Below are 14,922 nucleotides of genomic sequence, written 5' to 3' on the forward strand. Positions count from 1 at the left end.
TAGTAGAGGGGACAAATCTGTGTAATCCCCATTCCACTGATTGAGCATGTCAAAGTTGCAGTGGTCTGAGATGTAGGCAGGCAAACGGAACTATGTCCATTGCCGCTACCATTAATCCGATTACCTCCATACACTGAGCCACTGACGGACGAGAAATGGAAAAAAGAGCATGGCAGGAAGTTAGAAGTTTTGACAACCTGACCTCTGTCAGATAAATCTTCATTTCTACTGAATCTATCAGAGTTCATAGGAAGGAACCTCTTGTGAGAGGTTAGAGAGAACTCTTTCCTTCATTCACCTTCCACCCGTGAGACCTTAGGAATGCCAGAACAATGTCCGTATGGGACCTGGCGATTTGAAAAGTTGACACCTGTATCAGGATGTCGTCTAGGTAAGGGGCTACTGCTATACCCCGCGGTCTTAGAACCGCCAGAAGGGACCCTAGAACCTTCGTAAAGATTCTTGGTGCCGTGGCTAACCCGAAGGGAAGAGCCACAAACTGGTAATGCTGTCTAGGAAGGCGAACCTGAGAAACTGATGATGATCCCTGTGTATCGGAATATATAGATAAGCATCCTTTAAATCCACGGTAGTCATATATTGACCCTCCTGGATCATAGGTAGGATGGTTCGAATAGTCTCCATCTTTAAGGATGGGACCCTGAGAAATTTGTTTAGGATCTTGAGATCCAAGATTGGTCTGAATGTTCCCTCTTTTCTGGGAACTATAAACAGATTTGAATAGAAGCCCTGCCCCTGTTCCTCCTTTGGAACTGGGTGGATCACTCCCATAATTAGTAGGTCTTGAACGCAATGTAAGAATGCCTCTCTCTTTATCTGGTTTGCAGATAATTGTGAGAGATGAAATCTCCCCTTAGGAGATGAAGCTTTGAAATCCAGAAGATATCGATGGGAAACAATCTCCAGAGCCCAGGGATCCTGGACATCTCTTGCCCAAGCCTGAGCGAAGAGAGAAAGTCTGCCCCCCACTAGATCCGGTCCCGGATCAGGGGCTATTCCTTCATGCTGTCTTAGAGGCAGCAGCAGGCTTTTTGGCCTGTTTCCCCTTGTTCCAAGCCTGGTTAGGTCTCCAGACTGGTTTGGACTGGGCAAAATTTCCCTCTTGTTTTGTAGAAGAGGAAGATGAAGCTGCGCCACTCTTGAAGTTTCGAAAGAAACGAAAATAAGTCTGTTTGGTCCTTAACTTGTTGGACCTATCCTGGGGAAGGGCGTGGCCTTTTCCTCCAGTAATATCAGAAATGATCTCCTTCAGTCCAGGCCCAAATAGGGTCTGCCCTTTGAAGGGGATATTGAGAAGTTTAGACTTTGAAGTGACATCAGCTGACCAGGATTTAAGCCATAGAGCCCTACGTGCCTGAATGGCAAAACCTGAATTTTTAGCCGTTAGCTTGGTTAAATGAAAAACGGCGTCAGAAATAAATGAATTGGCTAACTTAAGAGCTTTAAGCCTGTCAAGGATATCATCCAATGGGGTCTCTACCTGTAAAGCCTCCTCCAGAGACTCGAACCAGAAAGCCGCTGCAGCAGTGACTGGGGCAATGCATGCAAGAGGCTGGAGAATAAAACCTTGTTGTATAAAGATTTTCTTAAAGAAACCCTCTAATTTCTTATCCATAGGATCTAGGAAAGCACAACTGTCCTCGACAGGAATAGTTGTACGCTTAGCTAGGGTAGAGACTGCTCCCTCCACCTTAGGGACCGTCTGCCACAAGTCCCGTGTAGCGGCATCTATAGGAAACATTTTCTTAAAAGCAGGAGGGGGAGAGAATGGCACACCTGGTCTATCCCATTCCTTAGTAATAATTTCTGAAAACCTCTTAGGGATTGGAAAAACAACATCAGTGTAAACAGGCACTGCAAAGTATTTGTCCATTTTACACAATTTCTCTGGGACTACAATGGTGTCACAGTCATCCAGAGTCGCTAAAACCTCCCTGAGCAACACGCGGAGGTGTTCAAGCTTAAATTTAAATGCTGTCATTTCAGAGTCAGACTGAAGTAACGCCTTCCCTGAATCAGAAATGTCAACCACAGATAGAAGCTCTCCTGCTTCGGCTTCTGTACATTGCGAGGGTACATCAGACATAGCTACTAAAGCGTCAGAAAGCTCTGTATTTGTTCTAGCCCCAGAGCTGTCTCGCTTTCCTTGTAACCCTGGCAGTTTGGACAATACCTCTGTGAGGGTATGATTCATAACTGCCGCCATGTCTTGTAAAGTAAACGCATTGGACACGCTAGATGTACTTGGCGTCCCTTGAGCGGGAGTTATAGGTTCTGACACGTGAGGAGAGCTAGATGGCATAACCTCCCTTTTGTCAGTCTCAGAAACCGCAGGTGATAAATCTTTAAAACTTATAGAAAGGTCAGTGCATTTGGTACACATTCTAAGAGGGGTTCCACAATGGCTTCTAAACATAATGAACAAGGAGTTTCCTCTATGTCAGCCATGTTTAACAGACTAGTAATGAGACCAGCAAGCTTGGAAAACACTTTAATAAATGTGAAAAAAGCAATAATAAAAAACGGTACTGTGCCTTTAAGAGAAGAAAACTACCACATAAACTGCAAAACAGTGGAAAAAAGTAGTAAACTCTACGAAATTTTTACAGTGTGTATAAGGGACTAAAACAGCATTGCACCCACTTGCAAATGGATGATTAACCCCTCAGGCCCAAAAACGAATTAGAAAAACATTAAACCTGTTAACAGTCAAACACACTGCCACAGCTCTGCTGTGGCTCCTACCTGCCCTTAAAAATGATTTTTGCAGGAACAAAACCCTCTATAGAGGTCCTATAAGCCAGAGGACTCCTTCAGGGAAGCTGGATGTCTAAGACTGAAAACGAAAATAGGCCCCTCCCACCATGCATTCAAAGTCAGAGGGCCTTAAAAAAGTATTCCTAGGAGTAATCTAACAAGCCATGTGGAAACTAGGCCCCAAATAAAAATGTATCACCCTCAGAGAAAAAACGTTTTTATTTTTATAAATCATGCAAACGTTTTTACACTAAGTAATATAAGAATTAATATGAATATTATCCCTTTTTGCAAGCATGATCCCAGTTGTTGTTAAATCACTGTATCAGGCTTACCTTAAATATACCAGGCACTGTCAGCATTTTCTAGACCTTATCATCTCTCTAGAAAAAAATATACTGAACATACCTCAAAGCAGGCAATCTGCAGACCGTCCCCCCAACTGAAGTTTTCTTTCCATACTCTTCAGTTATGTGTGAGAACAGCAATGGACCTTAGTTACAAACCGCTAAGATCATCAAACCTCCAGGCAGATTCTTCTTCTAATTTCTGCCTCAGAGTAAAACAGTACAACGCCGGTACCGTTTAAAAATAACAAACTTTTGATTGAAGGTAAAAACTACACTAAGTCACCACATCTCTCTTGATACTTCCTTTCTTGTCGAGAGCTGCAAGAGAATGACTGGGGGTGGCAGTTAGGGGAGGAGCTATATAGACAGCTCTGCTGTGGGTGTCCTCTTGCAGCTTCCTGTTGGGAAGGAGAATATCCCACAAGTAATGGATGAACCAGTGGACTGGATACACCTTTACAAGAGAAAAATGGGTTTTATGTCCCTTTAAGGATATTGTGTGCAATAAAATCACAAATTTGATACCCAAACAAAAAACACAAAATTTAACTCCAAATTTAACTCCAAATGAGAAATTGGCACTAACAGAAATTCAGAAATGGGATGATGTAATTATTCGTAACTTAGATAAGGGGGTAATGTGGTAATCTGGCCAACTCATCTATATTTAAGAGGAGTAAAGAAACAACTAAGGAATGAGACGTTATAAACAATTACTGTTTAACCCATCAGAAAATTATCTTATGATGTATGAAAATATCCTAAACATTGCCTACAAAGAATAAATCATTACCCAAAAACAAAAAGAAATTCTTTACAGTCAAAAACCCCAAAACATCTACATTTTACATCATTTCTAAAATCCACAAAGACATCAGAAACCCACTATGATGTCCTTTCTTTTCTGGAATGGGGAATCTGACAGAAAGCCAGCCAATCTATACATACACTATCTTCGTACGTAAGAGATACCATGGAGGTACTCCAAAAGTTAGAAAATGTTACAGTGAAAGATAACACCTTACTCGTAACCACTGATGTTGAAGCTTTATATACGATCATGTCATGATCTGGCAACAGAGCTGTTGAAAGTTTCCTCAAGGCATCCTCAGAGGAGAGCTTCTTACATGACAGGTTTATTATCAGACTTTTGTATTTTGTCCTGAAGCATAATTTCTTTGTATTTAATAATCAGTTTTACCCCCAAATCAGAGGTACAGCGATGACGACTGCATGCGCTCCCACATATGCAAATTTGTTCCTGGGCTGGTGGGAGCAACATGTAATATTTACGGATGAAAAAAACCCACAAATCACATTCCCATATGGCTCAGGTACATAGACGACATCTTCTTCTTTATGTGAAAGGGTCCCATGACATGTTGGAGGAAATGACTTAAACCTGACAAATTGACAACACAGAGGAAACATTCCTAGACTTAAAAATCATCAAAAAACCTAGTGGGGAGATCCACACTGATTTCTACAGGAAAGAAACAGTCACAAATACCATTCTACATCACTCCAGTGATCACTCTCCTCAGATAGTTAATGCCCTTCCCATTTCTAAGAATAAGGAGGAACTGCACAGACATTGAAACTTATGAAACACGAGCAAAAGAACTGGAACAAAGATTACTATTGAGAGGATACAGCAAGAGATCTCTAAAAAAAGCCCAGAGAAGGGCAGTAACAACTAAGAAAAATACTCTGCTTAAGCCTAAGATTAAAGCAACTCTTTAGCAACTGATAAACCAAGCGATGTAGTGACCAGACTACACTATTTCACAATCAAAATCCAGCTTATCAATGTGGATATGAGGTTCAAAACCCTACCAGAAAAATTTGACCAAATCCAGATATTTCCTGATCTGTCAGCTCATACGCTTTTCCTCTGGAATTTATTCAGACTACACCAAAATCCTTCATGCTCAAAGTATAAGATACCGGTGGGGATTCCCGGTGAAGCTTCTCGTAACTAAGGACAGTAATCAGCACATGAAATCTACTCCTGAAGAAGCCCAACTTCTTTTACAAAAATGGGGACTCCTTCCAGAAAACCAAGAGGAACAAAAAACTCCTTCCTCAAGACTACTTCCCCTTAGAGCTGGCGCTCCAGAATGGAAACCTCTTCCTCGCAGACCCGCCCAGCCTCCTAGACAGCAGCCTGCTACCTGTCACACTCCCCCATGATGGGTGATTGTTTGTAACTAGACTTATGTTCCAGAAACAAGCTAAGTTTTGGGGACTTTTTGCTGAGATATAAGCCTAAGGTATATCTAAGACCTACCACTTGCCTACAGAATCCTTTATAGTTTGCTCTCCTAGTTGTGGGAGAAACCTCCGAGCCCAGTCACTCCATGCCCACCAGATATGCCTTTTGTTGTTCACAAATGTTTGTAGTTCAAGGTTTAATAGTTCCTTTAAACTCAGAGGGGTCAGGTACCCACTGTTATGCCCATTTAAACGACCTAGAGCTGGGCTTGGCCCTGAATGGGCACCTAGGACTAGCTGTTATAATTGTCTCAATACACTAACGACTCTTTTCTCCACAGGTTATTTCCCTAGATCTCCCACACTACTGCTATGAGACCTACACATAAGAATAGGAAGAAATCTTTAGTTGACCACAAGCCCTGTCTGGGTTGGTCTGGACACCCATTGACTTGCCATTTTTCTCGCCTCCTAGGGCGTTCCACATGGTACCCATCGTGTAAACTATATAGCGTAGATATAGCGCATACCCTAGAGGGGCTCACAAGCCCGCTTGGCTGTCCAGTCTGATTCCAGAGGAGGCGCTCAAGCTTTAAAATTACATGAACTCCCTATAATTGTCACATCTCCACTGCCTCCTCCATAATCTGATGTTGCCTACTTACCCTGATGCCCTAAAGTGAGCTTGATGTATGTCATCTGTCAATTGCTATCCTAGTGGTTCACTTGATTTTGTATGTTGTTCATTCCCTGTTTAATGGGTGTGCTGGACTCCTCTGTACTGGTAAAAATGCCACCCAGGTTTCCATTAGCACTATGAGCCTGATGTCGTACTAGTACTATCTACTCTTTCTCTTACCCATAAGATCCCACTCCCCCCCCACACTTTATAATGACGGGATGACTCCCCTCAGTAGAAGTCTCCCCTTGGACGGACATAAACCTTACACTCACTTTAGTGAGATTTCCACTACTTGACCTCATACTTACTTCCTTGTTCCACGGCTCCTAGTAGTAAGTACAGCAAGGCCCCCTTTGGCCTCATTATTGAACTCGTCTCTGCCATGCAATCCTTGGTGACGAGATACAACCCACAATCTAAGGGACTAAAACCAACATCAGCATCTCCTTGTTAGTCTTAGCCGGAATAAAGAAAATGTCACTTACCCAAACGTATATAGACTTAGTAGCCTAAATCACAATTCTACCCCTGACGTAGGCCCTTCCCGCTTCCCCCACACTCCCCCCCACCTTATAGGTACTTGATTAAGTGCCTATATTCAAGTAACTCTGGGACTGCATATTTGGAGTTCTCAGAGTAGCCTTGGAAAGTGCTTTTACGCACTATCAGATATGTTCTTTCTCAGAATAAACACGAGCAATAAAATATGGTCTTCTCTTTTTCTTACTATTCTCTACATCCCTACTTTACCTTTTCGCTCCTCTCCCTTTTCCTCTCCTTCCCCCAGTAGCAGGTTTGTAATTTGGATCTCAGCTAAGCACTCCAACAGACCACTGCATGGCTGAGTTAACAATCTCCACCCTGAATGCCAAGGGACTCAATTCACCCACGAAAAGGAGCCTGCTGGTAAGACAACTGAAAAAATATAAGACAGCAATTGCCTACATACAAGAGAAACACTGGACTGAACCGTCCCCCACACTCTTAGATCTACCTTATACCCAATTTGCAAGACAGCTTCTTACACTAACAAAAAACGGGGGGTAGCCATACTTATTAGACAGGACGTCAAATACACCCCCATCATGGTAGAAAGGGATCCAGAGGGCAGATTTCTAATTATTGTGTGTTCTTTGAACGATACCATATACACCCTGGTAAATGTTTATGCTCCCAACACTCACCAGACCTCATTCCTAGGACAGCTATTGGAGAAAGTAGAGCAGTTGAAGTGAGGGTCAATACTCCTAGGATGTGACTTCAATGCTACTTGGGACCCTGGGGTGGACAGGTGTTCGTACAGGCACGCAGACTCAGATAAAGGGGCCAGCCTCCTATCTAGGAGATTCCGCAATCTCCGAATGAGACACAATTACTTTGACATTTGGAGATGCCTACACACAACAGAGAAAGGCTATACATTTTACTCTACGGTGCACCATTCATACTCTTGCATAGACTATCTGTTTACAGACCCTTGGACCCTGGACAGGTTTAGTATTGCGAGGATTGCAATATGCCCCTGGTCGGATCATGACATGGTAATGGCCACTGTTAACCCACACCCCCCTGACGGTTGTCTGAGATCCTGGCGACTGGCAGACTATTTGATCAAAAACCCCTGGTCCCTACAGACTGCATCAGATATACAAGACTTTTTTCAACTTAATGATAACAAACAAACTAGTGACACTACTCTTTGGGCGACCCTAAAGGCTTTCCTCCGGGGAACTTTCTTGAAGCATGCGGCACGATTGAGGCGAAAAAGGGGTGCTACATTGGCTCAACTTTTTGGGGACCCCTAGAAATTCTAAACAAACTTCACCCCAATGCCACGCTAGCCACACAAATAGGTCAAATTAGATCTGAAATCACCACCAAGGAGACGTTCAGGGTACAAGAATCTCTACTTAAAATTAAGAAGCTTTTCTATTATCAAGGCAATAGAGCAGATAGACTCCTAGCTACCAAGCTCCGAGCCAGAACTAAGGTCACATGGATCCAAAACATTTGCTATTCAGGGAAAACTTCACATGCCCCCAGAGACATTGGAGAGGCCTTTATGTCTTACTATAGCAAACTCTACAGCTTGGAAACCTATCCTGGCATACCTAAAGCAGACCCACATGCTATTAATAATTTCCTGTCCTCCCTCCACCTCCCCAAACTGGATACCGATGAGGCTCATCGCCTGGCTAACCCTATAACAATTTCGGAAATCAAGGAAGCCATTAAGTCTCTAAAATTACATAAGGCCCCCGGCCCAGATGGATTTACCCCCCTATTTTTCAAATCATATGCCCCCCTCCTAATACCATACTTGCAGCGTCTGTATGCTGAAATACTTGAGACTGGCTCCCTTCCTCAAGAATACTTAGAGGACTCTATATTGACCATCCCAAAAGAGGGAAAGGACCCGGCGCTCTGCCAAAGTTATAGGCCGATCTCGCTCATCAGCCTAGACATCAAGATATTTTCTAAGATATTGGCTACTAGATTAGGTCACTTATTGCCCAAGATCATACATAGGGACCAGGTGGGTTTTGCATTAAATTGACCGTCTTTGCGGAGGCCAGTGTAACAGAGAGACCCCCCCCGTCATTCGATGCCAAGAAGGTGTTTGACAGGGTGCGCTGGGAGTACTTGATGGCAGTCCTCAGAAATGCAGGTCTACCTGAGGTCTTTTGCAGGGCAGTGGGAGCCCTTTACTCTCAACCGACTGCCAGGGTGAGGGGCTTGGGATTCTGTTCCAGACCCTTTGCCCTCAGAAACAGTACCCGCCAGGGGTGCCCATTATCCCCCCTACTTTTCGTCCTAGCCATAGAACCACTTACCGAGGCCATCCGCATGAGCAGTGACATCAAAGGCATATATATTCAGGGGACCTATCAGAAACTTAGTCTCTTCGCAGATGACCTGACGGTCTTCCTGACTGACCCTGACCAATTGCTCCCTCATATATTGAACTTGTTTGACCTCTTTGGTAAAATATTGTTCTACAAGCTAAATGTGACTAAGACAGAGGCCTACCCTATCCATATTCCTGCTACTCAACTTCACGCCCTTCAGGCCACTCATAGCTTTAAATGGAACCTTAAGGGACTGCGACACTGTGACACTATGATGACAAACTATGACCATTTTCTCCGGGATCTCAGACAGACGCTCATGCTTCCTAGATATAAGGAGGTCTCTTGGATGGGCAGGATCTCTGATTTTAAAATTATGCTCTTGCCAAAACTTACCTATCTGTTTAGATGCCTCCCCCTCCAACTCCCTAATACCTACCTAGACAGTTTCCAATCGCTCCTTAATAGGTATGTCTGGGCTAACTCTCCCCCCAGAATAGCAAGGAAGATATTACAGGTCCCGATAGATAAAGGAGGATTGGGCCTTCCCAATCTCATAATGTATTATGATGCCGCCATGCTGACTCATATATCGAGTTGGGGACCTAAAAAAGAGTACCCCCGATGGTATGAAATAGAGCAAGCATCATTACCCCACAATGTCCTTCTTTGAGATCTAATATGGATCCCATTGCTTTGTAGACCACTCTCCCTCACAGCCAACCCCATAATAAAACATTGCCTCAATTTGTGGCATAAATTACGCCACTCCCCGATGGTGGCCCCCCATCCATGGGGTCCGGGGGCTCCTTAGGAGGCTCCCGGACTCTAGTACCTCTGGCTGGTCTGCTCTCCCCATAAAGACGATTAAAGATATGTACAGTGGGGCAAAATAGTATTTTGTCAGCCGCCAATTGGGCAAGTTCTCCCACTTAAGAAGATGAGAGAGGCCTGTAATTTTCATCATAGGTATACCTCAACTATAAGACAAAATGTGGAAACAAATCCAGACAATCACATTGTCTGATTTGGAAAGAATTTATTTGCAAATTATGGTGGAAAATAAGTATTTGGTCAATATCAAAAGTTCAAAATGTCACTATCCCTTTAAGACTGCCTTCCCTGATTCTGACACTCATGCTGGTTTTGGGCAGTATTTGCATTCAGCTTGCCTGCCTGATTAATCATTCATGCACCTGATTCCCTCAGCCTCTTTTTAAGCCTTCTCAGGTCTAATGTGCTTTGCATTAACTTTGAAGTTGTGTTCCTGAAAACAACTGAGGTCTGAGGCTGATCCTGCATGAATTCTACCAACTTATTCAAGCTTCAGCTTTCCCTATTTCCTCTGCTTAAAATCATCAAATCGCAAGTATCCAAATAATTCCATTTTGTTACCTGGACACTGCTATTTAACAAACTCGGAACTTTATTATAAATCAAGTATACTATGGGTTATCATCACTCTCTAATTATTACAACAGCATCTTACTCAGAACTTTATAACTATTCTCTGCTACAAGTTGTCATAGCTGAAATATCCTTCTACAAATATGTTAACATATTCAGAACTCTGCATCTATGTGTTCAGTTAAAAGCTTTCATGTGATTCTCCAATATATGCACAAACAGTAATTGATGCCTTAAACTTGCAACTTGACTTTCACCTGTGCTGCTCTGCTTATTACTGACATACAGCGCTATATAATATTATGTACTGTGAACCTGCAACAAACCTTAGTTTGCATATATGCACAATCAGTAATTAATGCCTAAAACTTGCAACTTGTCTATCACCTGTGCTGCTCTGCTTAATTCTGACATACAGCTCTATATAATATTATGTACTGAGAACCTGCAACAAACCTTAGTTTGCATCTAAGTGTCAATCTTCTACCAGTTTACTCTGAAGCCTGAACATTCCACATTGCTATATTGTTCTCTCATTGAATCCTGCAGCTACTCCTATTAACTAACTATAAGTCACAGTGAAGCCACAATATATTGTATACAAATGTTGCACTCTCCATTTATTCTACAATAACTTCTAGCAACTATGAATCACAGAATATCATCTATCCAAGTCCAGGATACTTTTCCCTGGGTCAGGGGTCGGTGTCTTCAAGTCCCTACCACTGCCCCGAGGGTCTGTGTCCTGAGCGCATGTACACCGGAACATGACACTCGGACAGGTATCCAGAAGCTATGGACTAGGGTTTTTGCCCTGTGCAGACTCCTTGCCATCCCAACAGATAGGGGCCCAGAGACCTACCTACTCAATCTCAGCATTCCCAAACCCCTTAAACACCTCTTCTTATATCTGCTTATGTCTACCAAGCTTGCCATTGCAAGATATTGGAAACAACATAGTGCCCCCAACTTGGGAAAAGTAATAGAGATAATCTCTACTGTACGAACGATGGAGGAAGCAGTATATATAAACAGGGGACTCATAGACTTACATTCTGACATATGGTCCATATGGGATAAGCTCCCACAAAGTATGCTGACCAAAATTTGAGCATGAATGACGACCTGCTGCTCCCCCCCCTTACCCCTCCTCCCCCCCTCCCCTCTTATTTTCCTATATATTTCTATCTTTTCTAGCTATCCTTATTTTTATCTAATAATTACTATGCTCTCCCCTTTTTACATGATATTTCTCGAACAGTGCCATTTGAAAATGTTATCACATCAAGATGTTTCTATGTGAACCAGTGTTATCACATAGTTTTTGAAATTTTGCTTTTCTTTGTTTATGTTCATGGAGCCGAGGTTCACAGCTCCAATATGTTCTGCAAGGGCATCTATCGCCAATGGCCTATAGTCAGAGACTATTGCTTATGCTACCAGATGCCATGCATTGTGTGTTTATTTATAAATGTAAAGGAGGTTCCTCTATATAGGCCAGATCTTTTGCGAGGTCTGGCGTGTACCCACGTGTAAGATACTTATTACATGGTGTTATGCTTCCTATGTAACATGAACAGACTTACCTAAACATGTCTTACAACTGTATACTTGTAATGGTTGTAACCTCAATAAAAATGTTACCTTTAAAAAAAACAAACAAGGTATATAGATTAGGTAGACAGACAGACAGACAGACAGTAAGTCAGTCAGACAGACAGACGTATATATATATATATATATATATATATATATATATTATTTTTATTTGTGTGTGTGTGCATAGACAAAGAATAATGAATACTTTTTTAGGATTGTGCCTATATTACATATATTACACAGTATGACATCACACAGTCCCGGCACTAAGGAAACTCAGACCAACTATGAACGCTAAAGTAGTTAATCTTTATTCATAGATAAAAAGCATAAGGACACAACAGTAATCCAGTAACACAGTTACAGGGGAATAGGAGAACCGTAGCCACCTGCATCATCAGCGTTTCATGACACCAAGGAACATGTTCACTGATAGTTGAAAGGGTTAAGGTAAGAACTATTTAAAGCAGCAGCATCCAATCAGATCAAAAGCAGCCATATAATACAAATTAACCCCATTAGTATGCCTGAAAACGGTTACAGAATGAAAACCTATTATTACCCATTTACCGATTAAGCAAGAGCAATATTTTTTCCTTATTACTTAATTTACACATATACATAATTTATAAGAAACAATCATTATAAAAAATATGTCATTGCTTAATAAATAAATTAACATTGATTTGTGAATTCAAACCATCAGGGTAACATGTTTTATATTTATATTATACAGTACAAGTCAAAACCCAGCTGTTTGTAAGCTTTCAAATAGAGCATGCAATTTTAAACAACTTTCCAATTTACTTACATTAACAAAATGTGCACAGTCTTTTTATATTTAAACTTTTTGAGTCACCAGCTCCTACTGAGCATGTGCAAGAATAAGTGTGTATGCATTTGTGAATGGCTGATTGCTGTCACATGGTACGTGTATGCATTTGTGATTGGCTGATGACACAGGGGAAGTGGAAAAAGACATAGCTTTTAAAATTGTCAAAAAAAAAAAGAAGTGCTATTGCATTTTCTTGTTATCTTGCATTTGTTGATTATGCAAATCTACTGTGTTAACTGGTCCTTTAACAGTAAATAGGTGTCAGGATTTATTACCTGTCTCGGGCTATGGGAGTGGATAGGAAAAAAAAACAGATTTACTTATTTTGAATATCAAACACCTGGCATCTTGTTTTGGCACATCCTTGGGATTCAGAAATCAGGAGAAAGAGAACACACAATGTAATTATGTAAATACTTGGAACTGCTCATCTCGTGTTTAAGTGGATTTCTTCACGTGTAGTGTATCAAGCAGAGCAAGGTGGAGAAAGACTTGCATTCTGTTTTGGGACTTTGAAATTTCTAAATCAATAAATTCCATAATATACATAACTTACTAAAAGGTTAAAGGTGACAACAAATTACTTACATTTAGATATATATGATGAATGATAAGTGAATAAAATGAAATAAAATATATTTTTGTATTATATTTAAAATATTATATTTATTATATGTAAATACAATACTAAAATATTGACGAGAGAATTCACTATACATTTTGACAATATTCTCTAGGTTAAATTGACAAGACTGGGTGACTTCCAGAATTTGAGGCTTTAAGTGACAAGGCGTCCCTATTTTTTAGGAGCAGTTCTGAATTTGGGCAGTGCGTCACTATTTTTTTGTTGTTGTTAGGAACAGTCCTTATTTTGGTCAGTCTGTCCCTAATTTATAAAAAAAACTAAGCTATGCTGTTCTGGATAGTCCTGATTTTGGCTAAATGGGTTTCTTGTCCCTTGTCCCAGCTGTGATCACTCCTCCAATCCAGCAGGGGTTGTTGTTGCGTATCACAATTTACATTCCCAGTGACAGCAGGAAGTGCTTTGTGGAGAGTGGTTGGCATGAGGCTGGTGCAGGGGGACAGAATGAGCCTGATCCACTTTTTACTGGGAGCCCCTGCTTGCTTTTACTGACCAGCAGGGTGACAGAGCTGGGGAAGTCCCCAGTGGCTGCAGGGTGAGGAAGCATAGCTCTGGTAATCTTCATAGTGGTGATCAATGCCTGACTCTGCTGCTGCTATACAAGCACCATATGTGCCAGACACAGTGTGAGCAGAGCTAGATAGTTCTATGCTTATATACTATAGCAGGGCATACCCATAGTGGTGATCAATGTCTGTCTGCTGCTGCTATACAAGCACCATATGTGCCAAGCACAGTGTGAGCAGAGCTAGATAGTTCTATGCTTATGTACTATAGCAGGGCATACCCATAGTGGTGATCAATGCCTGTCTGTTGCTGCTGCTATACAAGCACCATATGTGCCAAGCACAGTGTGAGCAGAGCTAGATAGTTCTATGCTTATGTACTATAGCAGGGCATACCCATAGTGGTGATCAATGCCTGTCTCTGCTGCTGCTATACAAGCACCATATGTGCCAAGCACAGTGTGAGCAGAGCTAGATAGTTCTATGCTTATGTACTATAGCAGGGCATACCCATAGTGGTGATCAATGCCTGTCTCTGCTGCTATACAGGGACTATCTGTGCCAGACACAGTGTGTGCAGAGCTAGATAGTTCTATGCTTATGTACTATAGCAGGGCATACCCATAGTGGTGATCAATGTCTGTCTGCTGCTGCTATACAGGGACTATCTGTGCCAGACACAGTGTGAGCAGAGCTAGATAGTTCTATGCTTATGTACTATAGCAGGGCATACCCATAGTGGTGATCAATGTCTGTCTGCTGCTGCTATACAGGCACCATATGTGCCAGACACAGTGTGAGCAGAACTAGATAGTTCTATGCTTATGTACTATAGCAGGGCATACCCATAGTGGTGATCAATGTCTGTCTGCTGCTGCTATACAAGCACCATATGTGCCAGACACAGTGTGAGCAGAGCTAGATAGTTCTATGCTTATGTACTATAGCAGGGCATACCCATAGTGGTGATCAATGTCTGTCTGCTGCTGCTATACAGGCACCATATGTGCCAGACACAGTGTGTGCAGAGCTAGATAGTTCTATGCTTATGTACTATAG

The sequence above is a fragment of the Bombina bombina genome, chromosome 5 (assembly GCF_027579735.1).
Source record: "Bombina bombina isolate aBomBom1 chromosome 5, aBomBom1.pri, whole genome shotgun sequence".
NCBI lineage: Eukaryota > Metazoa > Chordata > Amphibia > Anura > Bombinatoridae > Bombina > Bombina bombina.